General features: G+C 36.5%; 1 protein-coding gene across 6 annotated transcripts in view; it reads right to left on the reverse strand.

Annotated features, from left to right (window-relative positions):
* The window catches only part of NLG-5 (neuroligin 5), a 317,239-nt gene that overhangs the window by 69,903 nt on the left and 224,076 nt on the right, over positions 1–23,260 (reverse strand). For 5 of the 6 annotated variants that reach the window (XM_076539447.1, XM_076539446.1, XM_003699989.3 and 2 more), the window contains one exon: positions 14,708–14,869. The gene's annotated coding sequence lies outside the window, so the exon portion shown is untranslated. Of the gene's footprint in view, positions 1–167; positions 221–14,707; positions 14,870–23,260 lie in introns of those variants that run through there. The other variant, XM_012294050.2, reaches the window with a different exon arrangement.

Below are 23,260 nucleotides of genomic sequence, written 5' to 3' on the forward strand. Positions count from 1 at the left end.
GCGTCGTAAATTTGTAATAACCTCAACGGACGCGGTAATGCATTTGAAATAGCGTCTATTTTAGGATACGATATATTTATGTACTAACGATTAAAACGCGAGATTAACGATGAATAGCTAGTGAAATATGGATTGTCTAGTCGAATATATTTAAATTGGGCATTTACTTGCAAAATTACGTGGAAATTGTTGCTCCAAAAAACTGCAAAACTGTATGACACTCGTACGCCATGAACGTAGCAACGCGACAGCGTTTCCCGCAATTTTGAAAAGACCGGAAGAAGCCGAAGTCGACCGAGTAGATCCGAGGTTGAGTTCGTTTATTGCGCGCGTCTTTTGAATATTATTAAATCTATTACTACATTAAATAAGTAATTCACAATATTTTTAATAAGCTAGGATTTTTATTCTGTAACGTGTTATATTTTTATAAGATTGTTCATATTAATCTTGTGTTTAATAAATTAATTTGATAACTATTTATAATTTGCGTTTAATAAATTATTTCGAAAACGGAACTCTTCTAAATTTTTATTTGTACATATTCTACAATAGTTTTAATAGAATCTTTTAATGATTTGGCAAAAGATTAACGGCGTTTGATAAATTCGTTTAAAGTAAACATTTCGTATATTTTTTATTAGAGAAGTTTGGAATTTGAGAATTTGGCAATTAGGCACTTTTGGAATTTGAGAATTATCGAACTAGAGAATTTGGGACTAGTGGAATTTTGGAATTGGGGAATTTACGACGAGGGAGATTGGCAATTTGGGATCTAGGAAACTTGGAATTTGGGAATTGGGGAACTAGGGAATTTGGCATCTAGGGAACTTGTAATCTGGGAATTGGGGAACTAGGGAATTTGGAATCTAGGAGAATTTGGGAACTAGGGAATCTGGAATCTAGGGGAATTAGGAATTTGAAAATTTGAGAACTAAGGAAATTGGAATCTAGGAGAATTTGGGAACTAGGGAATCTGGAATCTAGGGGAATCAGGAATTTGAAAATTTGGGAACTAGGGAATCAGGAATCTAGGATAATTTGGGAATTAGGGAATTTGGAATCTAGGGGAAGTAGGAACTTGAAAATTTAGGAACTAGGGAATTCGGAAACTAGGAGAATTTGGGAACTAGGAAATTTGGAATTTAGGGGAATTAGGAACTTGAAAATTTAGGAACTAGGGAATTCGGAAACTAGGAGAATTTGGGAACTAGGAAATTTGGAATTTAGGGGAATTAGGAACTTGAAAATTTAGGAACTAGGAAATTTGGAATTTAGGGGAATTAGGAACTTGAAAATTTGGGAACTAGGGAATTCGGAAACTAGGAGAATTTGGGAACTAGGAAATTTGGAATTTAGGGGAATTAGGAACTTGAAAATTTAGGAACTAGGGAATTCGGAAACTAGGAGAATTTGGGAACTAGGAAATTTGGAATCTAGGGGAATTAGGAACTTGAAAATTTGGGAACTAGGGAATTTCGAAATGTGAGAATTTGGGAATTAGGGAATTTGGAATTTTACAATTTGGGAACTAGAGAATTTTGGAATTTGGGAATATGGGATTTAGGGAATTTGGAATTTGAGAATTCGGAACTAGAAGATTTTGGAACTTGAGAATTTGGTACTAGAGAATTATAAAATCGGTGATAAATTCGTTCAAAGTAAAAATCTCGTACACTTTTTAGCTACGAAGTAAATAGTTAAGTACATCTTCCACGTTCGTCATGGAAATACGTATTTCTTTATCGGCGTATAATCATACTCGTAATCAAACAGAACGAACCCCTACAAAAGCGGATCGTTCCGCGTAATTTTAAAAACGCAAATATTAAATGCACGTTGAAAAGGTTGTTCGATATAATCCAGGCTGAAACAGCACGAAATTTATTTTTAATCCAGAACCGTAATTCCGTCTCTTTGATCCACGCGGATCCCTCTCATCTGTTCCCTGTTGGCCGTGTATACACTCTTTTTCAATAATTTCGAGGAAATGGTACTTTTTAATATCGATGGGACGATTGTATTCGCTAGACGAGCCTCTCCATTTCCAGTTCGTGTCGCGAACGCTTTCAGGTCGGCCTCAAATGCGAGGCGCAGGCATTAATAACGTTTCACTTCTGTCGAAGAAAAGGATCTGGGATGTCACGTCCTCGATATCTGTCTGTCGTTCGATTTTCTAAATAACCGTCGCGAATTGAAAGGGAACCTTGCTGTTCAGGGACTGCGAGTAATTTTCATTAAGAAAAGAAAATGACTGCTTTGTTTCCTATCGATTATCAATGTTTTCAACGCCGTTCGTGTCAATTTTAACGATTTTATAATTTTAGGACCGTCATAAATTTCATTAATTTAATACGCGAAATTATTAAAATCATTCTCGTATGAACTTTTTCATTTACGACTAGAATATTTCTGTTTGACGTTTTTAATTATATTAATACATTCGGCCCCGGTTTCCCTCCGTATTTCAGCTCGAAAACGAACAGAATATTCCGCGCGGCAAAACGATGTCTTTTGAGTTGAAAAGAACCGCATACCCCGACGTTAATTCGTTTTAATACCGTAGAAGTTTGATGTTAATGAAGGGGAGCGTTGCTCCTATACTTTTAGCGATAATTACAATATATTGTTTGTTTTATTCCTTTCGTGACCTAAAATATCCTCATTTTCATATGAAAGCTGCAGAGACTTTTGTATCCTCGATATTTTCATGCGCTGTTTTTGACTATCCGTGTGTTTATATCCTTTCAATGAGGAAGAAAGTTTTCCAATGTTTTATTCAAATACTTCATTTAATTTTAAATCAAATAACGGTACAAAGGTCGTGGTGCTAAAAGCACCAACCAGTGGTAAAAAAGAACTAGAAGGTTAAAGATTTCAGTTTCGATGCTGGTAGAACGAAGTAAATCTCATTAAAATCGTGGTACAAGTTTCGCTACTCTGGCCAGGGGAAAGAAGAAGAAAAGACGAGGAACTGGAAGGTACCGTTAATTAACAGCTCCTCGTCACGGGACAAACTTTTATACTCTTTCGATCTCGAACACAGCACGGCTTGTTTATAACGTTTTCTACCTTTGAATTTCATTGGAAACATGCAGAATATTCTGTTCTTTTGATGCTCCAAAACGTTACGTATAATAATCTGTACGAATTGGATATGGGAGAATTACGACTAGCAGAAGATTAATTTCTCTTAGCGGGAAACGATTTTAATTTTTACCTTTAACCGAGCGTGTTTTATACCGATACAAAAATTTTCTGTAAGCAGCGCAAAGTAATATTTCCCTCAGTGATTTAAGAGTTCGTAATTAAAAATTGTATCGGGATATTATTAAAATTGCATTTTAATTGTAATGAAATTGCAGTGAAATTGCATCAATATTGCAGGGAAATTATATTAAGATCGAATCGATATTGCATTGAAATTGCAGTGTATCAAAATTGCATCGTCATTGAGGATGCACTACAATTGCAGTGAAAATATGTCCTAACTGTATCGAAGCTGCATTGGGTTCTCATTGAAAATGCATCACAAATGCACTGAATTTATATTGGGATTAATACTGTAGTCAGATTGTGTTAAACTCACGTTAAAATTGTGTTCTAATCACATTACATGTAGAATTGTGATACATGAGAATTGCATTGGGATGTATTATAGCTGCAACCAAACTGTTTTGGATTTTCAAAGTGCATAAAAAGTGCATTGAGAATATATCATAGCTACATGTAAGTTGCATTGGATTTTCAGTATATCAAAGTTGCATCAAGTGCATCAAAGCTGCATCAAGTGCTCCAAAGTTGCATCAAGTGTATCAAAGTTGCATCAAGTGCATCAAAGTTGCATCCAGAGCATCGAAGTTGCATTAAGATTAATTAAATTGCATCAAGTTACTTTGAGTTGCATTGAAGTGCGCTGAGTTTGCATCAGAACTGCATTATTATTATATTAAAATTATAACAATATTGCATCAAAACCTTCTAAATGCATTACAGTCTTATTGCAATTGCATCAAAGTTGCATTAAAATAAATTAAAATGCATCAAGTTACTTTGAGTTGCATTGAAGTGCACTCAGTTTGCATCAGAATTGTATTATTATTATATTAAAATTATATCAATACTGCATCAAAATCTTCCAAATGCATTACAGTCTTATTACAATTGCATCAAAGTTGCATTAAAATAAATTAAACTGCATCAAGTTACTTTGAACTGCATTAAAATTGCATTAAGTTTGCATTACAACAGAATTAATATTATATCAAAATTATATCAATAATGTATCAAAATGTTTCAAGTGCATCTCAATTTTATTGCAATTGCATGGGAGATGCAGTAACTTGTACTTCATTCGAATTGCACCAAATTGTATTCGATTCAGAATTGCATTAACAGAATGCTATTATTGTATCGATACCGACACCGCGTTCTAATTGCATAATGACGTCTCAAATTGCATAAAGTTGTATCGAATTGTATTAGGTCGCATCGAACTGAAATTGCATCGAATTCGCATGAGAATTGATACTAAGATTCTATCAATATAGAGACTATACAGGCTGCCACACAACTAGTGTCCTTGAAAACGCGTTCAGCCACTAGATTCGAAGCCTAGTGGTAAATGTAATGTATAATATATTCAACGCTTGGTGAGTGCAACGCGTAAGAAATCAATGCGTGGTGAAAGTAACGCGCGGTAAATACAAGGCGTGGCAAGTACTATGCGTGGTAGGTGCAGCACGTGGTAAGCAACGCGTGATAAATTCAATGCGTGGTAAATACAACGCGTGGTAAATATAATGCGTGGTCAATACAACGCGTGGTAGGTGCAGCACGTGGTAAGCAACGTGTGGTAAATTCAATGCGTGGTAAATACAACGCGTGGTAAATGCAATGCGTGGTAAAGAACGGGTGGTAAATACAATGCGTGGTAAATACAACGCGTGGTAAATATAACGCTTGGTAGGTGCAGCACGTGGTAAGCAACGCGTGGTAAGTGCAGCACGTGGTAAATACAACGCGTGGTAAGTGCAGTACGTGGTAAAGAACGCGTGGTAAATACAGTGCGTGGTAAATACAACGCGTGGTAAATACAACGCGTGGTAAGTACTATATGCTCAGCCGCTAGCTCGAAGCTGTCTCGCGTCTGCGCATGCGTAATCCTCGCGCTCTGATTGCACCTCGTTTTTCCTCAATAATTCAAAAACGAAGCTACACACCCCATTTCTGCAAAGGGAAATCTTATTCAGAATCACGTCAGCTACATTTCAGGGACCTACTAACTGTGAAACACCCTGTATGTACTCATAATTGAAAACAGAAGTAGCAATCCTCATATCGTTTCACGATTCCAGCCTGTACGATCAATTCAAGCACGGTATCCTCGATCTCCGGCCTAGTTTACATTGCCGCAGGGGTGAAAAAGATAACTTTCTCCATCTTGAAAGATCCAGATCTCCCCAGCCCGTATCAGCCATCTCGCTAGATACAAGTTCCAGCATAAAGATTGCACTCCGAAATCAACCCTCATTTCGCAACCTGCCAAAATTCCCGTATCTCCCCCCGAATTCCCTGCATCAGTTCAAGTTTCCCGCTCATTATCCCCCTTTCAATCCTACGAAGTGCACCCCGACTCGAAGAAAGTGTTGATCTCATTTAGTTTGAAATTTCACGAAGACGAATCAGGAACAAAGCGATTATACAGCGACGGTAAAGCGACACGGTGTAAACGTGGTAGTTCTACTACTTACATCCCTATCGGCCTGTCCTTTGTCGAGGCCCGGTAAACACCGGTTTGTTTGACCAGGAAGGAAAAGTTGTGTCGGCCGACACGAGAGACTCGTCAACGATTGCCAACACGAGCCGAATAATAGCTGTATGGCGACAGAGCGAAGTACGTCGAGTTTTTCTTTTATTTCCAACCCTCTCCGAGCCGGGTTCTTTACCCCGTTCCTTTTTTTTTCCTTACTCGGCCAAGTCTCTCCGACGAAAGAAGTATTCATTGTCCAGTCGCGAACTTCTAGAGGGGGAGAGGGTAGGAGATTGATCGCGAGACTGCCAGACGCAGACCAGTCTCGACCCTTTTCTCCGTTGCTTTTCGGACTACCTTGATGAATTCGCGATAACGCTTATGCTACCGCCCGCTCCGCTTTCTTCTCGTGTACCGTATCGAATTTATTCCTTTTTCCGGTTATCTATGATCGATTGAAGGTGGCTGATACATGGCCACATTTTCGGGTGAAGGTTTTCGTGTCAGATTTTCCAGATTCTGGGGTTGCAAGTGTACTGGAAGTGGTTGTTTAATGACGAGATATAGGAGATCTAGGATTTTCGAATGTTTGAGTGGGTTCTAGGTTTAGGGATTTGGGAAATTTAGGAGGTTGGAGTTTGGGTATTTGGAAGGTTGAGGTATTGGGGATATTTGGATATTTGGGAGGGTGGGAGGAAATTTGGGGAAGGTGGAAATTTGGGACCTTCGGAATTTAGGGAAGGTGGAAATTTGGGACCTTGGGAATTTGGGAAGGTGGAAATTTGGGGCCTTAGGAATTTGGGGACTTGAGAATTTGGGGAAGGTAGAAATTTAGGACCTTAGGAATTTGGGGACTTGAGAATTTGGGGAAGGTGGAAATTTGGGTCCTTAGGAATTTGGGGAAGGTGGGAATTTGAGACCTTAGGAATTTGGGGAAGGTGGAAATTTGGGGCCTTAGGAATTTGGGGAAGGTGGGAATTTGGGGAAGGTGGAAATTTGGGACCTTAGGAACTTGGGAAGGTGGAAATTTGGGACCTTAGGAACTTGGGAAGGTGGAAATTTGGGACCTTAGGAATTTGGGGAAGGTGGAAATTTGGGACCTTAGGAATTTAGGGAAGGTGGAAATTTGGGGCCTTAGGAATTTGGGGACTTGAGAATTTGGGGAAGGTGGAAATTTGGGTCCTTAGGAATTTGGGGAAGGTGGGAATTTGGGGAAGGTGGAAATTTGGGACCTTAGGAACTTGGGAAGGTGGAAATTTGGGACCTTAGGAATTTGGGGACTTGAGAATTTGGGGAAGGTGGAAATTTGGGTCCTTAGGAATTTGGGGAAGGTGGAAATTTGGGACCTTAGGAATTTGGAAATTTGAACACTTGCAAACTTGAAAATTTAAGGACTTGAACTTACAAGAACTTACAAGACTTCATACCTTGTAAAAAATTCTGAATTCAAAAAACTAAGGATTTGAAACTATTCTAAATTTAATTTATCAACACAAAAATTCCATAACTTATAAATTTGAACTTAGAATCTCCTCCAAACTCAGAGCTTCCCGACCTCAAAATAATTTGCAAAAATTAAAAATTGAATAAATAACTTTCTATGAACTTAACCTAAAGTCTACGTTGCTTTACTGTATATGTATACAAGTATAGTCTCTGTTTGGTATTGTTAATGGTGTGCTTGTTAGGGGTGGCTGTTTAATGGTTGTTCAGAGTATTTGTCGAAGAGACGAATGTTTCGAAGCTTGAATAATGGGGCTAGGAAGATGTTAACGCGGATAGTGCTATTAAATTCTAGGCTGAAAGTAATTCATTTGGTATTGAACGGTTCTGTTTGCGAATTGGCTTCGAATTGGGATGGAAACAGAATTTATTCGACAGGTTCCATGTTTCTTATACATAAACAATTTGTAATCTATCGATTCTTCGATGAAAATTAATTGACTCATTAATTCACGATTTCTTTCTGGTTATTGTAAAATTTTTGTTACAAACATTTACTATTCAATCATAAATTCAATTATAGTCAGATTTAGTTATAAAGAATTGTTTAATCATAAATTCAATTATAGTCAGATTCAATTATAAAAAATTGTTTAATCATAAATTCAATTATAGTCAGATTCAATTATAAAAAATTGTTTAATCATAAATTTAATTATAGTCAGATTCAATTATAAAAAATTGTTTAATCATAAAATGTCAAATATTTAAAGATATGAATTAACTAATTTTTCACCAACTAGTTTTTTCGACTAAAAAATTTGTCAGTACAGATATTTGTATTTTATCCTTTCATGCACAAACAGACCTTAATTGTTGCAACTTCAAAGGTACGAAAAATCCGTTCACACACTTGAGACGTCAACACTTGAAACTTCAATCTAAAAACAGTTGGTGGTTTTCGAGATTATCAGGGCGTTCCATTTCATCGGCGCAAAAACCACGTTGAAATCTCGAATCGAAGCGCAAGACGAGGCATCGAACCCAAAAGCAAAAACAAGACTGAAGGAAAGGTCGGTTCGGTGGCAGGATATTAGAATTCTTATCTCTGAAAGGGTGGAGGGACGATCGGAAGGGGATGCGCTCAGAAGCACAGAATGTAAACGGGGTGGGTTTCTCGGTTTCAATTTTCGTGCAACGCCCCATGAATCGTTCGTTGCTGTTTACCGTTTTGAAACACGGTACGCTTTGGTCATAACGCGTAACCCGGAATTTCTTGAAAGCACCGTGCCATTAAGAATGAATTACGAGTATACTGGGGGACCTCAGTAATTTTACGTTTAATGAAAACAACGGTAATAAGAAAATATACTGTTGAACTGCGGTTCTTGTAAATTTTTAAAGGGTAAATTTACTTTTGAATGGTTGTCAAATGTGTACCTTTATTTGCGCGCCATTTTGAATTTTATTAGAAAAATTATGAAAACCGCTCGAATTTTTATTTTATCCTGTACTGACTTTTATCCATTTAACGAGGTAAATAATATAATAATATAATAATATTGAATTTCAACAATATTTAGTTTTAATAATATCAAGTAACAGATAAATAATATTCCATAATATCAAATAACATCAAATATCAAATAATAATTATTTTACTTCTAGTATATGTGAATAATACATTTGCAGAAAATGTAATTTTAGGACGCGACAGCTTCGAACTAGCGGCCGAGTGGTAAATGCAATGTATAGTACATTCAACGCTTGGTGAGTGCAACGCGTAAGAAATCAATGCGTGGTGAATGTAACGCGTGGTAAATACAAGGCGTGGCAAGTATTGTGCGTGGTAGGTGCAGCACGTGGTAAGCAACGCGTGATAAATTCAATGCGTGGTAAATACAACGCGTGGTAAATATAATGCGTGGTCAATACAACGCGTGGTAGGTGCAGCACGTGGTAAGCAACGTGTGGTAAATTCAATGCGTGGTAAATACAACGCGTGGTAAATACAATGCGTGGTAAAGAACGCGTGGTAAATACAATGCGTGGTAAACACAACGCGTGGTAAATATAACGCTTGGTAGGTGCAGCACGTGGTAAGCAACGCGTGGTAAGTGCAGTACGTAGTAAATACAACGTGTGGTAGGTGCAGTACGTGGTAAAGAACGCGTGGTAAATACAGTGCGTGGTAAATACAACGCGTGGTAAGTGCAGTACGTGGTAAAGAACGCGTGGTAAATACAATGCGTGGTAAATATAACGCTTGGTAGGTGCAGCACGTGGTAAGCAACGCGTGGTAAGTGCAGCACGTGGTAAATACAACGTGTGGTAAGTGCAGTACGTGGTAAAGAACGCGTGGTAAATACAGTGCGTGGTAAATACAACGCGTGGTAAGTGCAGTACGTGGTAAAGAACAGATAAATAATATTTGATAATATCACATAACATCAAATATCAATTATTTTAATTTCGGGAAATATATGTGAATAATACATTTGCAGAAAATGTAATTTTAAGGATGAATTTAAAATCTAAGTTATTCGGTGGGTCAGCGAAGACCCTGCTATATTTCCTTCTTATTTTGCATCTTCTGGATAATTCATATGTTTTGCATATTTATCTGGAAGACATATGCAGAGGTGTGCACTCTGTATAATTATTCATAAGTACCATATGCTACTTCGAATAGCAAATTCTTTTTTGTAAGCTTGTAAACATCATTTTTAAGATAAGTTGACTGTTTACAGCCATTGTCCGGATAAAAATACTTCATTCTATAAGAAAGAAAATACTATGTTCTTTAAAGTTTTAATTAGTTGTCTACGTTTAATTAAAGTGATAAACTGTTGATTATCGAACCCTTTGTCTTTTTCAATTTTGTAAAGAATTCATCTTTGAACCATTATTTTGACCAACTAAAAAACAGTTCATAATATTTTCTACTAAAAAAATTAATTTACGAAAATCATGAAGAGACAACAGATGATTGAACTTTAAATAAAATTAAATAAGAAAAATTTAATAAAATGTCAAACATAAATTGCAGAAATCTTACAGTACATTTTGTCTTTCACATAAAATACAAGTCTAACAATCTTTGCTTTATAAAATATGAAGTTCCGTTTTCAATAATGCGAAAATAAATAGAAAAGCAGAAGAATAAAATTGGAAGTGCACTCGCGGTACAACTTTGTTTTCCGAAGTTGAAAAGCGTGGTTGATTGTTCTCGAAGGAACCGGACTGTTTGCGGTGGAGAATGATGGTGTCGGTGCTCGAACACAGTCGATGAATTTGCGAGGAATCCGAAGAAATTTGAAGAGATGCCCTCTCGACGATCTTAAACGGCCCGACATCGCGATCTCTATTTCCGAGACCGCCCTTATCTTGATTCACCGCAGAACGGTTTGATTTGAGATTGGACGAAGGTACTTCCAATTTTCCCTGCGTGGATCGATTCCGTCGCTTTTTTGCCCCGTTCCAAGCAATTTACAGACTTCTTCTTGTCGCATCAGCAAATTAGATTACATCCACGAGCTTTCTAGTTTCGCTTTTTTCGCCGTTTCCCTTTCGGCGATTCCCTCCATTTAGTTCTGTTCCGGGGATCGATAAAGCGAATAATGCTCGTTTTTCTTCCGACTTATCGTTTTAACTTTCTTCCTAATGCGTACGTACATTGACTTTTCGTATTTTATGTTCAAGACTGTACTGTATGTTATACTTGATTATTGAAGTTCGGTACTGAAATTTTTATTGATTATTTTATGAGCAGAGTGAGCATGGTGCAAGCTGTGTTTAGGTGGATGGACTGTGATGGACTGAATTATGGGGATGATTTAATGGACTGAATTATGGGATTATTTTATTGCTGAAATTTTTAATTTTCAAATATTGGAATTTGAGAATGTGGGAATTTGGAGAATAGGGAACTAGGGAATTTGGGAACTTGGGAACTAAGAATTTGACAATTTAGGACTAAGGTAATTGAGAATTTTGGAACTAGGGAATTCACAACAAGGAAAATTGGGAATTTAGGACTAATGCAATTTTGGAACTAAGGAATTCACGACGAGAGAACTTGGGAATTTAGGATCTAGGGAATTTTGGAACCAGGGAATTTGGAACTAGTGAAATTTGGAATTTGGGAACTAGGGACATTTGTAATTTGAAAATTTGGGAGCTAGGGAATTTTGAAATTTCAGAATTTGGGATCTAGGAAACTTGGAATTTGTGAATTTGGGATCTAGGGAATTTTTGAATGAGAGAATTTGCGATCTAGGGAATTTTGAAGTTTAGAATTTGGGGTCTAGAGAATTCTGAAATTTGAAAATTGAGAAACTAGGGAATCTGGAATCTAGGGGACCTTGAGATCTAAGGAATTTGGAATTTTAGTATTTGGGAACTAGCGAATTTTGAAATTTGTGAATTGGGGAACTAGGGGATTTGGAATCTAGAGGAATTTGGGTTCTAAAGAATTTGGAACTAGGGAATTTTGGAATTTGAGAATTTTGGAGTCAGAGAATTTTGGAATTTGAGAATTGCGGAACTAGCGGATTTGGAATCTAATGAAAATTGGAATCTAAGGAATTTGGAATCTAGGGGAATTTGGAACTAGGGAAATTTGGAATTTGTGAATTTGACAATTTAGGAACTAGGGCATTTCAGAAATTTGGAACTTCGAGAATTAGTAATTTTCCAGTTGAGAAATTAATTATTTACCACTGTTCACAATTTTACTTAAAAAACCCCAGAAAGTTCTAAGGATATTTGCACGTCGTGAACTATCCAGTACCCAGAAATATGTAAGGCTACTCGGAACCATAAAACTGCAATAAAACGAAGTTCTGAAAAATCCAATTGTTCGTGAAAATAGCAGCACGTTTAAAAATCGACTAACACCGTAATCGATAGCTTTAAAAATGGCGAAGCTGGTACCGACGGCGAAGAACGTTTAACATTTGGTAGGGTGAACGATATTCGAGGGCAAACGAAGTTATCGCAGGGACCGGAATAAGGGCCAATCGTCTGTAACAGGTAATATTACAGACGTAATTTCCTGTCCGCGTTTCCTTCGGCAAACTACGTCGGGGATCCTCGAGAACCGTCGCGGACGGAAAGGGTATTTTCAAGGAGATGAGAAGATAACGTAAATTTACCGTCCGGCTGTTTCCGATTCTCCTTCGGCCATTCTTACGGGATATAACTTTGTTTTAATAAACAAAGCGGCGCAGCTTCATATCGCCGGCTGATGGTTCATCAAGGGGGAAGAATAATCCTCCGACGGCTTTCCGTGCCTTTCTATGAAAACTCCAGCCTTTTGTTGTAAACTTAGCCTTATAATATCGTTGCCATTGTTCCTGCCTTTCGTTATCTCTAATTCGCTTCTCGTTCTCTCACGCGATATCGAGTGAACACGGAAACGCGTCTGACGGATGCTACAACTTTTTGAATCATTTTTATACGGTATAATGCTTTCCTTCATTATGACTACTCTTAAACATCTTTTTCATATATATTTCTAGTCAAGAAAATATTTAAAAAATATTCAAAAATGTTTAAAAATATTATACACATATGAACATATATTTTGTGAAAATATTTATAAAAGACATTTATAAAAATAATCATAAAAAATAAAATTTCTTGTAAACCTTGAATAGAAGAAACAGTAAAATATAAAAGTTTCAGCAGGAAAGAAAATCCCTTAAGCACATGCATATGCATAGAGAAATTGAACAAATTTCTAAAGTCTTAAGGGATTTAATGGCAGAGTTTATTCCAACGATAATTAAGGGACTTGCACTCGCCATTGAATAACAAATTTAATATAACGGTCGGAGTAATTGAATGGGAATTTAATTCGAGACCGTCCGTGTGTACGAAGTACCGCGGGGCAAAACAAACGGTTCCTGATTTACCATCCCCTTGGTAACGATAGGAGATAATCACACGAGGCATCAGTAGAAACTGTACGGGATAAGTCAGCCGCGGGCACAAACTGCAACAACTGTTAACTGCATCGACTGTAAACTTCTACCGTAGTAAAACGCATAAATAATGGAAACTTCGTGCTGCACGGATAATAGAACCGGCTAAATGTGTTACCACGTACGATAGATAACGACGTAAGTAGAAGCGTTACGTGTAAGTCGGACCCTCGTGCGACTCATAAATCAAATATTTTACCGATAGCTTGCTTTACAGTACCCTTCATATTTTCTAATTTTTTTTCTTCAATCTATTTCGTTACATTTTTGGAACTGGGGAAATTGGGAATTTGGGATACATTTGGGGAACATTTTTACTGAATATTTCTACAGGGTGTTTCACAATTAATGTAGGTCCTTCAAATGGGAGATAGCTGATGTGATTCTGAATAAAATTTCCCTTTGCAAAAATGGGGTGTGAAGCTTCGTTTTTGAATTATTGAGGAAAAACAAGGAGCAATCAGAGCGCGAGGATTACGCATGCGCAGACGCGAGACAGCTTCGAGCTAGCGGCTGAGCGCGTAGTACTTACCACGCGTTGTATTTACCACGCACTGTATTTACCACGCGTTCTTTACCACGTACTGCACTTACCACGCGTTGTATTTACCACGTGCTGCACTTACCGCGCGTTGCTTACCACGTGCTGCACCTACCAAGCGTTATATTTACCACGCGTTGTATTTACCACGCATTGTATTTACCACGCGTTCTTTACCACGCATTGTATTTACCATGCGTTGTATTTACCACGCATTGAATTTACCATACGTTGCTTACCACGTGCTGCACCTACCACGCGTTGTATTGACCACGCATTATATTTACCACGCCTTGAATTTACCACGCGTTCTTTACCACGTACTGTACTTACCACGCGTTGTATTTACCACGTGCTGCACTTACCGCGCGTTGCTTACCACGTGCTGCACCTACCAAGCGTTATATTTACCACGCGTTGTATTTACCACGCATTGTATTTACCACGCGTTCTTTACCACGCATTGTATTTACCACGCGTTGTATTTACCACGCATTCAATTTACCACACGTTGCTTACCACGTGCTGCACCTACCACGCGTTGTATTGACCACGCATTATATTTACCACGCGTTGTATTTACCACGCCTTGAATTTATCACGCGTTGCTTACCACGTACTGCACCTACCACGCATAGTACTTGCCACGCCGTGTATTTACCACGCGTTACATTCACCACGCATTGATTTCTTTCGCGTTGCATAAATAAATCGATCACAGAACATAGTTGAATCAAAAGTAACCGGGTGTCCAAATGTCGGTAGCCGTCCCTGAACGTTCTTAGCCAGAGGGCAGAATAGAAACGAAGAGACTCGCACGAAAGTTGGAACGGTGAAATTTACTGCGCGACTCATTTCGCTCCTCTCGGAATAAATGGACACTTGTCTGGGAGCGATGTAAGCTTGCGGGAAAAGACGAGGCTCCGGTGGTTTATCACCGGGAACAAACGGACCGATTAAGACAGAAATAAACGCTTCACTTACCGGCGTCGCGCGATTCATAAAGCTTTCCAAGTGTCCATCCCGTGTGCCCCCGGTCGTACCAGTCACCACGAATAATCCGTGGATTTACTTTTGCTCCCTTCTTGGGCTATTAAATGTCCTTTCACTATCTCCTCGGCGCGATCCTCCAGAAGTATACGCCTCCTGTCACAAAAATTTTACAAATTACAGTCATAATTAAACTTAAGACAGATTTATGAAACAAAGAATAGTGTTTGATACATGTGGACGATTTCTTCGTTGTTAATCTTTGCAGTTTTATATTTTTATTTTTGCAGGCTTTAGAATTTTTTAGTCTTCAGATTTTGAAATCAATTCTCCAAACAAGCTATTTGCTTCCCAGTTCTAAACATAAAAATCCCTAAATTTCCGAGTTCTCAGATTCCTAAACTTCCAAATCTGCAAACTGTTTAACATCCTAAATTTCAAAGCCGTAAATCACAGAATCGTCAAAGGCTCCATCAGACGATAAAACGTGTTGCGCAGTATCGTACAAATAATATCTACAATCGAATATCCATCGCTGTATCCAACAGATCCGTAATTCTGAAGCGGACATGATCCAGATAGACAGTTGCCCTCGAACCATAATGGCCTACTGTTGAAACTGTTGAAACATCGATTGGTAATTAGTTGGCCGACAAGAGAAGACTCGAGGCGTGTATAATTATATCGATTCCCATCGATTCCCCTCGAATCGATACGGATAATAATTGGTTCGGTAGTGGTGTGATAGAATTGCCAGGATAGCCAATGGGTGTACACAGATATCTAGATGGCCGGACGTAATGGCTGATACACACTTACGTGTGCATCCTCAATGGATCGACGATAACGACTATTCTCGCGGTAAAAGGCGCAACCAATAATCGTGGCTTTTGTTTACGGAATTGTAGATCGAGATCAGTACTGATTTTCTGGGGGACGATAGCGCTTTTGGGGAGCAAGGTTATTTTTGGGAAATTTGGGAATTTGGGAAGTTGGGAATTTGGAAGTACAGGAATTGGGGGATGTAGAAATATGGGGGTGTGGAAATTTGGGGAATTGGGGATTTGGGGATTTAGGGATTTGGGGATGAAGGAATTTGGAAATTTTGGGATTTGGAGGTTTGGGGATTTGGGGATTTGGGGATTTGGGGATTTGGGGATTTGGGGATTCGGAGATTTAGGGATTTGGTAATTCTGGAATTTGGAAATTTTGGGATTTGGTAATTTTGGGATTCGGAGATTTAGGGATTTGGTAATTTTGGAATTTGGAAATTTGGGGATTTGGAAATTTTGGGATTTGGAGATTTAGGGATTTGGTAATTTTGGGATTTGGAGATTTAGGGATTTGGTAATTTTGGAATTTGGAAATTTTGGGATTTGGAGATTTACGGATTTGGTAATTTTGGGATTCGGAGATTTATGGATTTGGTAATTTTGGAATTTGGAAATTTTAGAATTCGGAGATTTAGGGATTTGGTAATTTTGGAATTTGGAAATTTGGGGATTTGGAGATTTAGGGATTTGGTAATTTTGGAATTTGGAAATTTTGGGATTTGGAGATTTAGGGATTTGGTAATTTTGGGATTCGGAGATTTAGGGATTTGGTAATTTTGGAATTTGGAAATTTTGAGATTTAGAGATTTAGGGATTTGGTAATTTTGGAATTGGGAAATTTTGGGATTTAGAGATTTTGGAATTTGGAGATTTAGAGATTGGGGGATGTAGAAATATGAGGGTGTGAAAATTTGGGCATTTGGGGATTTAGGGATGAAAGAAATTGGAAATTTGGGGATTTGGGAATTTAGAAATTTGAAAGTACAGGAATTGAGGAAATTTAGGAATTGGAGTATGTAAAAATATGGGGGTGTGAAAATTTGGGGATTTAAAAGTATTAACCAACATCTGTATTAAGCACATGCCTTGAAATTTAAAAATATTGAAATTCCCCAATTGAATAATTTACGAATTAAATTTGAAGATGTAAAAATTGTAGAGATGTAAAAAAATGTAGAAACTAGTTAATTTAGAACAATGAATAATGTTCCTTTAGAAAATTTCTTAACGCAGAAAATGCAAGAAAGAAATATTTTATTCAAACAGTTCACCCCATTTTTCTCTGGAATAAAAATGGCGTTTCAACAAGTTCTCAGCAAGTCTCTCCGCGAACATTTTCAAATACTTCTCCATTTCTACGTCACGCGATGACGTAACCGGTGAACCGACCAAAAAAGATTCTGACCACGTTTTACGGCTTCACTTTTACGTCTTCCTTCCTTCTCTTTCGAAATTCCGAAGTCCAACTCCGGGGTCTGCCTTTTCATTTAGAATTTAATGTTTCAGCTGTTCCTCTCGCTGTTTCAGGCTCGCTTCCACGGGGAAACGAGGTCGTGGTATAAAAGATATTGTAGAAGAACAAAGGGAGGAGAAGGGAAGACGTGAAGTAGAAGGCAACGTTGGAAAAGAGTCGTTGAGAAAGTTTTTATCGAAGGGTGGAACGTGTTGGGTGCGCGATCGATTTTCTTCATCGATCAGCTGCTTTTATCTATTCTTCGCATTTATGTTCTTTTAACGACGGTAAATTTTCTTTGTGAATGGGGTACATTGTTTTAGTTCTTGGGGATTTGGGGATTTTGGGATTTTGGGATTTGGGGATTTTGGGATTTGGGGATTTTGGGATTTGGGGATTTTGGGATTTGGGGATTTTGGGATTTGGGGATTTTGGGATTTGGGGATTTGGGGATTTGGGGATTTTGGGATTTTGGGATTTGGGGATTTTGGGATTTGGGGATTTGGGGATTTGGGGATTTGGAGATTTGGGGATTTTGGGATTTGGGGATTTGGGGATTTAGGGATTTGGTAATTTTGGAATTTGGAGATTTAGGGATTTGGTAATTTTGGAATTTGGAGATTTAGGGATTTGGTAATTTTGAGATTGGAAAATTTAGGGATTTTGAAATTTTGGAATTTGGTAATTTTGGAATTTGGCAATTTTGAAATTTGGAGATTTAGGGATTTGGTAATTTTGGGATTTGAAGATTTAGGGATTTAGAAATTTAGGGATTTGGAAATTTTGGAATTTGGTAATTTTGGAATATGGTAATTTTGGAATTTGGCAATTTTAGAATTTGGAGATTTAGGGATTTGAAGATTCAGGGATTTGGAAACTTAGGGATTTGGAAATTTTGGAATTTGGTAATTTTAGAATTTGGTAATTTTGAAATTTGGTAATTTTGGAATTTGGAGATTTAGGGTTTTGGTAATTTTGGGATTTGGAGATTTAGGAATTTGGAAATTTTGGGATTTGGTCATTTTGGTATTTGGAAATTTTGGAATTTGGAGATTTAGAGATTTGGTCATTTTGGTATTTAGAAATTTTAGAATTTGGAGATTTAGTAGTTTAGTAATTTAGTAATTTAGTAATTTAGTAATTTAGTAATTTAGTAATTTAGTAATTTAGTAATTTAGTAATTTAGTAATTTAGTAATTCAGTAATTCAGTAATTTAGTAATTTAGTAATTTAGTAATTTAGTAATTTAGTAATTTAGTAATTTAGTAATTTAGTAATTTAGTAATTTAGTAATTTAGTAATTTAGTAATTTAGTAATTTAGTAATTTAGTAATTTAGTAATTTAGTAATTTAGTAATTTAGTAATTTAGTAATTTAGTAATTTAGTAACTTAGTAATTTAGGAATTCAGGAATTTAGAAAATTAGGTTATATGAAAATTGGATCAGAGGAAATTGAGACATAGGAAATTAGGAAATGGAGAAATTAAGACATAGGAAATTAGGACATAGGAAATCAGGACATGGGAAATCAGAAAATTAGGAAAATTAGGAAAAAGATGAGTTTATCTACAGACACTTTAACGTCCACCATTTTGACTACTGTTACTGCTCATACATCTGCACAAAATGGCAGAAGCTTGATACTTCCTTAATAGGTAATGCAAAGAGTTTAATATATTTTGAATGAAACCAGATTTGTATTCCGTTTGACTTTACACAAATATACATTTCATTAAATTTTATAAAACTTCATGAAAATTTAAGAATCATAGGATTTGAAATGAGGAGACTTTGTCACACGATAAAAAGTATTTGTCTTCGAATTCAAACGCGAAATTATACATACAGTAAAGTCTGAGACGCATGAAACTCCACACACAGTTCACAGTTCGTTGTTTCGAGATTTCGCGTCGTACAATGCTCGCATTTTGTATTTGTTCCCGCCAATGGGAATTTTAAGGTATTACCGGTATGCCACATCCGTTCCCCGTGTTACTAATGAATACCATTGTGTCATGGCGTATGGAGCTCATTGTACGCTCGACTGCGATTCATTTCAATTTATACAATGTTTGGCATAAATCGTAGGCATTAATTCGTAACCTTCAATGGCAATTTAAAGCTCGTCGCGTTATTAGTTGCACGGCCGCAAGCTTTTCGGCTCGGCTTCTGCAGAACAACTTACAAATTGTCAATTAAAAATTCAATTAAAATGCAAAGGCAAATTATAAATTCAAAGAGGAATTTAATCTTCTCAATGCCATTAGCGAACGAGTTGCTTCGCTCGTTGAAAAAATGGGGAAAGAATTTTGTAATTAAATAGGGGAATAATTATGAGCGCGAAAAGAATGTTTGTGAAGATGGAAACGTTTTAACCTGCTGACACGTTGTCCAAAAATCTTTTCTAATATTTTTACAATATTTTGTTGCATTGTTCTTTCATTACATTTCGCATCAAACATAACCTATCTTTAATTTCCAAAACTGACATAATTTTAAATGACAATAAATAAAATAATTTTAAATGACAATAAATAAAATAATTTTAAATGACAATAAATAAAATAATTTCAAATGACAATAAATAAAATAATTTCAAATGACAATAAATGAAATAATTTCAAACGACAATAAATAAAATAATTTCAAATGACAATAAATAAAATAATTTCAACTGACAATAAATAAAATAATTTCTAACACAAGTCAGTGAGATTTCAGTAAGAAAATTTAATCAAAGACGATAAAGTAAGGGTAACAGAATTAAACAGTGTAAGCTATCTGAAAAACAAGAAGAAAATCCCCGGAAAATATGGTTTCCGAAAATTGCTTTCTTCGTTCATTTTCCCTTTAATGTCGTGGAAGGTTCTTTCGATGATATACGAAGGAAATTTTCAAGAGAGCCCGAAATCAGTCTTCTCTTTTGATCACGCCACAGGGGCGGGTAACGAAAAGGGGTTGAGGTGGGGCACGATCGAGGGAAACCGATGATAGAAGTGGACCGAGAGTTCGTCCAGGCACGTAAGACGATAAATCATGTGGTTACTGCATGTCCATGTGAATGGGCACATGCATGAATTACACCTGCGGTTACCTGTGTGAATGTGTTTCGTGGCGTGGCTTCCTGAAAATGTGGTCGATGTCTGTGTAAACCGCCCTTTGCACACTCGGTGTTTCGAAAATAACTAGGGAAATGGCTTTTTGTAAGTTGTTATAGGATGCTTTGGGAATTTGGGGATTTAAGGATTTGGGGATTTCGGGAATTGGGGAATTGGGGAATTGGAAATTTGGGAATTTCGGGATTTTGGGAATTTTGGGAATTTTGGGAATTTTGGAAATTTTGGGAATTTTAGGATTTTTGGGGATTTGAGGATTTGGGGATTTGGGAATTTTGGGATTTTGGGATTTGGGGATTTGGGGAACTGGAAATTTGGGAATTTAGGGATTTTGGGAATTTTGGGAATTTTGGGAATTTTGGGAATTTTAGGATTTTTGGGGATTTGGGAATTTTGGGATTTGGGGATTTGGGGATTTGGGAATTTGGGAATTTAGGGATTTTGGGAATTTTAGGATTTTTGAGGATTTGAGGATTTGGGGATTTGGGGATTTGGGAATTTTGGGATTTGGGGAATTGGGAATTTGGGAATTTAGGGATTTTGGGAATTTTGGGAATTTTAGGATTTTTGGGGATTTGGAAATTTTGGGATTTGGGGATTTGGGGAATTGGGGATTTGGGAATTTAGGGATTTGGAGATGAAGGAATTTGAAAATTTTGAAATTTCAAGATTAAGGAATTTGGAAATTTTGGGATTTGGAAATTTAGGAAATTAGGAAATTAGGAAACTGGGAATTTAGGAAATTAGGAAATTAGGAAATTAGGAAATTAGGAAATTGGAAAATTAGAAAATTTGGGAATTAGGGAATTAGGGAATTGGGAAATTAGAAAATTGGGGAATTAGAAAATTGGGGAATTAGGAAATTGGGAAATTAGGAAATTGGGAAACTAGGAAATTGGGAAACTAGGAAATTAGGAAATTAGGAAATTGGAAAATAAGAAAACTGGGGAATTAGGAAATTGGGAAACTTGGAAATTAGGAAATTAGAAAATTGGGGAATTAGGAAATTGGGAAACTTGGAAATTAGGAAATTAGAAAATTAGAAAATTAGGAAATTGGGGAATTAGGAAATTGAGAAACTAGGAAATTTGGAAACTAGGAAACTAGGAAATTAGGAAATTAGGAAATTAGGAAATTAAGAAATTAAGAAATTAAGAAATTACAAAATTAGGAAATTAAAAAATTAGAAAGTTAGAAATTTAGAAATTCACAAATTGAGAAATTCTGTAAACAAATCCCCTAAGAATTTTAACAATAAAAAATTTGCCAATTTCAAAATTGAAGAACCTAATAAAGCAGTAGTACAGAAGTTCAATTTGCAAATACGAACATGTAACAGTTAACAAAATCGTATTAAAATAGTTGCTAAATAATTGAACGATGTTCTCCGCGAGTATAACTTTCGTTGTATAAACAAACAAAGCGAAACTGCACAAAGCGTTGAACGTATTCTTGCACGCGTGTTCGCGTACAGTTTGGTACACACGCGAGACCAAATGTGTAGAGAATAAACGTACGTATATCTACTTATACTTGCATGGACAAACACAAACGCCAGTTGCAATATACCTGCGAGCGCTCTTGTATGAATTACCAATATTTGTATGCTCAAACAGACCTACTTTGTCGTGGAAACAATTGTATCGATCGAAGGAATCCTCTCTTTTAAGAAGAATTCAAATGATCTCGTTGTGAATGACACGAAAGAGCGGAACACGAAATTCGCTGTTCCTTATTCGTTGAAATTTATTCTCTTTAGGGGAAACACGAAGCAATTATAACTTCAAAGGGAAAAATATCCCTCCTATGCTCTTTAAATTTCTCTTTCGTATTTCAAACAAACTGCGTGATGCAATACATTTTTTATAATTATCACCGGGTACGAATCTAAATTATTATTTAACGTTGTCAGATTTTTATGTTCTTTGCAAGGTGATTTTTAACTCAACGAAAATTTACTTTCACAGATTTACTGTAATTTGAAATATTTTTAATTATATTTTCAATTTGTTTATAAGGTACATTTTATATATGAATTTTAGTAGACAATAGTGATAATTAATAATAAAATTAATTAGTTCTGAGACACTTAATAAATGAGGCAAGGGGTTGATGCAAGTTTAAACAAAAATAATTTAATTACATATGTGATGTCACACATGTGATGTATAGATGTAATGTGACAGACAGTAGTAACAATTAAGACAACAATAATAATTAATAAAATTAGTAAATTCTGATGTACTTGACAAATCATAACACAAGGGGTTGATACAAGTTTAAAAGAATATATTTTAATTACATATGTGACGTCACACATGTAATGTATAGATGTAATGTGACAGACAGTAGTGACAATTAAGACAACGATAATAATTAATAAAATTAGTGAATTCTGATGTGTTTGACAAATCATAACACAAGGGGTTGATACAAGTTTAAAAGAATATAATTTAATTATATATGTAATGTCACACATGTGATGCATAGATGTAATGTGACAGACAGTAGTGACAATTAAGACAACAATAATAATTAATAAAATTAGTGAATTCTGATGTACTTGACAAATCATAACACAAGGGGTTGATACAAGTTTAAAAGAATATAATTTAATTACATATGCAATGTCACACATGTGATGTACATATACTAACAGTTACAATTAACAATAAAATAACAGCTTCAAATTTTACCAAATTTTTAAATTAAAGTTTCAAAATGGTGATCCGTCAATAAAAAAAATTCTTCAAGTGTCAATAAATTTAACTGCAAGGGTTGTATACAGGGTGTCTCACCGTTGAAAAGAAGCGTCAGTTGCACTGGAGTGTACATCGGCAAAAGATCGTAACGAATACAGTCAGTCAGTATTTTTTTTCGCCGCGGAAGTTACGCTTACGTGTCGCGCATAAAATGGAGGCTCGTACGTGCGCGGCGTGTACCGCGTCCATCCTGAAGGGAATTCGAAGCGGATTCGGTGGGTTATCTCCCAGCTCGAGAACTTTCCAATCGTTAAGCAAATTGATATCGATCGTCGTCGAAGAGTTCCGTGCTGCATAAGCTTCCTTTATGGAGCCCGTGAAACTTACGGGTCCGGCTAAGTTCGCATGACGCGCGGATTATATTGCCGGGTGGGATATTTCG

This window comes from Megachile rotundata, chromosome 14 (assembly GCF_050947335.1).
Source record: "Megachile rotundata isolate GNS110a chromosome 14, iyMegRotu1, whole genome shotgun sequence".
Lineage (NCBI taxonomy): Eukaryota > Metazoa > Arthropoda > Insecta > Hymenoptera > Megachilidae > Megachile > Megachile rotundata.